The sequence below is a fragment of the Durio zibethinus genome, chromosome 25 (genome assembly GCF_047325235.1).
Source record: "Durio zibethinus cultivar Kanyao isolate XHJ-2024 chromosome 25, ASM4732523v1, whole genome shotgun sequence".
Lineage (NCBI taxonomy): Eukaryota > Viridiplantae > Streptophyta > Magnoliopsida > Malvales > Malvaceae > Durio > Durio zibethinus.
The window spans coordinates 5183334-5187072 of NC_143186.1; the positions used below are offsets into that span (position 1 = coordinate 5183334).

A 3739-nucleotide genomic window follows, 5' to 3' on the forward strand; every position below is an offset into this window, starting at 1 on the left:
AAAGTTGAAAAAACTTGATGAAATACTGACAGGCATTTTATCAATAAATAAACTATGAAAGAACAATTTAGTAATATATAAAATATAGCTTTATATGCTTTTTAATCTAACAAAATATAAAATATGCCGTTACCTGTTGTATGCCACTTGAGATGGGTGCCTGTGAATTATATGTATTCAAATCTTATACAAAATTTCAGTGCATTTTAATTATAAGTTTTAACAGCAAAAAGAAAGGGCCAAAAAAATTCAATTCTCGAAATAATTACAAAATTGAATTAACTAATTATAACAATTATAACAATACATTGTAAATTATAACAATTATTTTCAATTAAAATTTTCTAACTAATTATTTTCTAAGTCATTGAAACTTGAATTATTGCTTATCCTTTAGCTTAAGAAGCATAAATCTCATAATTAACACTTACATGAGTTACAGCAGCTGCCTTGAGGGCTTTCAAGGATGTCTTCTCCGATGACTTCACCCACACAACTTCCATTATAATTTGGTTTTCTGAAATTATCCATTGATTAACCAGTCTCTGTTTCTTGTGGCTTTTTTTTAAACAAAATAATTCAGTTTTTTTTTCTGAAAAAAAAAAAGCTCAAATATGAAGATTTATAAAGCATTTAGGAACAAAAAAAGATTGATCGAATGAGAACTTGCGTTTTATCCACTGCTATCGACTGATTGTAGAACGATAAGGTAGAACAATAAGCGAAAAACCCACTGAATGGGATAATATTTATTTATTTTATAACGTGGGTGAAGCCATACATAGCTTTTTTCACTTTCATGTATTAAAAAAAAAAAAAATGAGAAACTATCTTTTCTAGAACTAGGGTGCGGAGTGGAATGCAAGAGTGAAACTACTAAGTAATTTCTTTTACATGTAAAAATGAATTTAAAATAAAAGATTAACTGTGACCAAATTGAATGTTTACATTTGTTTATATATATATATATATATATTATATTTGTAAAATGAGACCAATTTTGACCATTAATTCTTAAAAATTCAATGTAATAAAATAACTTAGGTGTCGAAAAGTTTTAAAATCGCATCTTCAAAAAATAATATTATAAAAAGTTATGGTTATAACAATTAGTTTATTTAAGTTAGGTCAAAATAAACATTCAATTTAAAATGAAAAGAATAATATATTTTGTAATTTTTATAATTTTATGAAAATATATTAACTGAATTATTTATTTTAGGTCAGGCTAAGTCATAGTAGTAACTCAATTGTTGATAGTATATGCTAAAAATAAACTTATATTAATATAAATATGCAAAATCAATAACTGATCAGATTCAGATTGAATGTTCACAATTGACTTATTATTGAGATTTAGAAGAATATTTTAATTCTAATATTTTAAAATTATTTAAGAATCTTTGAATCCTACAAAACTTTGAAGCTTTTTCCATTTCGGACAAAGACAATGAATGGGGCCCAAACGTAAGATCTTAAAAATGAAGCGCGAGACCAAATTACGAGTTTTTCCATCTGCCACGCTATTAAACCATATAAGAAAGAAAACCGCGCGACTCAACCGGTTTCTTTTACAAGAGCGAAAGAAAATCGCGCGACCCTTTCGACTGCGACACTGCCCAATCGGTATTACTTAGGAAATTTGTGAAGGACCACATGCCACTGATAAATGCCAATTTAGGATAGAAACGGTCCAATACACCAAACACCAATCAATCCATTAAGAATCACCATCTTTGAAGAAATAGTTTCACAACTGGTTCAGATTCAAAAAACCATCTTACAAAATCAAACTGAATCCCTTGGAAGCTTAGAACTTTAACTCAACCAGTTAGCTGAGGATCTCTTTAGTCATCCTACTAATAATCCAACACAAGAAGAGATCGTTGCCCAAAACTTAAGAAGCAGAAAAGCCTTATCTGAGCAACCAGCCACCTGAAAAGTTACCTTCAAGGAACTAGTAAAGGAGATTATTGTAAATGGCAAGGGAGAAGAGCTACCCACAAAAAGAGTTCAACTACAACTGGTCCGTCCAACAATCCCATTTCCAGAAAGGTTTCAATTGCAAAAAGAAGATAAGTAGTTTGCAAGATTTATCGAAATCTTTAAAAACCTGAAAGTCACCATCCCCTTTACTGAGGTTATAGAGTACATGCCAAAGTATGCCAAATTTTTGAGGGGAACTTTGTCTAAAAAATGATGATGGGATGATTTTGAAACAGTGGGGAACTCAATTGTTGATACTATATGCTAAATATAAACATAAATATGTAAAATTAATATGTAAAATATGCTAAATATAAATATAAATATGTAAAATCATTAACTCCTCAGATTCAGATTGAATGTTAGTATTGAGATTTAGAAGCATATTTTAATTCTAATATTTTTAAATTCTTTAAGAATCTTTGAATACTACAAAACTTAGAAGCTTTTTTTATTTCGGACAAAGACAATGAATGGGGCCCAAACGTCAGATCTTAAAAATGAAGCGCGAGACCAAATTACGAGTTTTTCTATCTGCCACGCTATTAAACCATATAAGAAAGAAAATCGCGCGACTCAACGGGTTTCTTTTACAAGAGCGAAAGAAATCGCGCGACCCTTTCGACTGCGACGCTGCCTAATCGGTATTTTGACTTGTGTTTATATATAGAACTAAGTTTGGGCACCAAAGATCGGTGAGAGAAGACTTTGAAGAGATTGAGGGTAGTCCTTAAGGCTGAGAAAAAAGTATAAGAAAAATGGAGGGAGAGAGCACCACCACCCCTGAAAAGACAAAGCAAATGGTATATAAGGAGAAACCCAATTCATAATTGTTTTCTTTTTGTTTATTAGTGTTATTGTGTGATATTCTAATGTTAGATTTGGCTTTCTTATGTGTTTTTTTTGTACAACTTTGGTTGCTCAGGGTCAGGGAGGAAAGAGGGGAAAAAGAAAGATCAGTATGAGAGAATTGAAAGCAGAGATGGCAATGATTTGTGAGGAACAAGAAAGCCTCAGAGAAGGGCAAAGAGAAGTGCAACAAAAATTTCAAGAAATTGAATCCAAAATCTCCATGATGCGACAACAAGGAAACTCAGTAGGACGCCCGGTTTTTCTATTTAAATAGCAGTAGCACGAATCAGTCTATGTTTGTCTCGGCTGTAACCAAGTGTTGTTTACGTTCCTGTTTATGCGAACAGTTATTTATCCTGAATAACTGAAATTCAATGCATCGGTCTCCCTGTTAATCACTTTTCTTTACAGAGTTTCGACATGTATAGTACTTTAGATACCGAAATTTCTACGGTCTAATGAACGCACGTCTCAAAAATAATTCGAGACCAGTCGGCTTTGAAAATTTTGGATAAAATTTTTTAAATGAAATTTGTGAAGTTATTTTTTTAAAAAAAAATTTAAATTGATTGAATTTTATGTGAAAATTAATATTATATAAAAAGATTATAAAAAATTATATTTATAATATAAATTTAATAAATATTTTTTAACGATAAATATTTTGTTAAAATTTTTACTAAAAATTTATCTAAAAAATTTATTAAAATTTTTTAAAATTTGAATATTTATGCATGTAATAAAATTTTTAATTTATTAATTTTATTTCTTATTTAAATTTTTATTTAATCATTTTTAATAAAAAAAAAAACTTTAAAATTTTCACCAACTAAACTTAATCTAATTTTTTTTTCCTTCCAGTTTAGGTTCAACTTCTACCAAACCGGTTTCAAGTTCTTTT

The 3739-nt window shown here is 29.4% G+C and overlaps 1 long non-coding RNA gene across 1 annotated transcript; it reads left to right on the forward strand.

Annotated features, from left to right (window-relative positions):
• The first annotated feature begins 1567 nt into the window (after positions 1 to 1567).
• LOC149511536 (uncharacterized) lies at positions 1568 to 3236 on the forward strand. Its single transcript, XR_016333713.1, has 2 exons — positions 1568 to 2789; positions 2912 to 3236. It is a non-coding gene; the product is annotated as an uncharacterized LOC149511536 (long non-coding RNA).
• Positions 3237 to 3739: the final 503 nt, after the last annotated feature.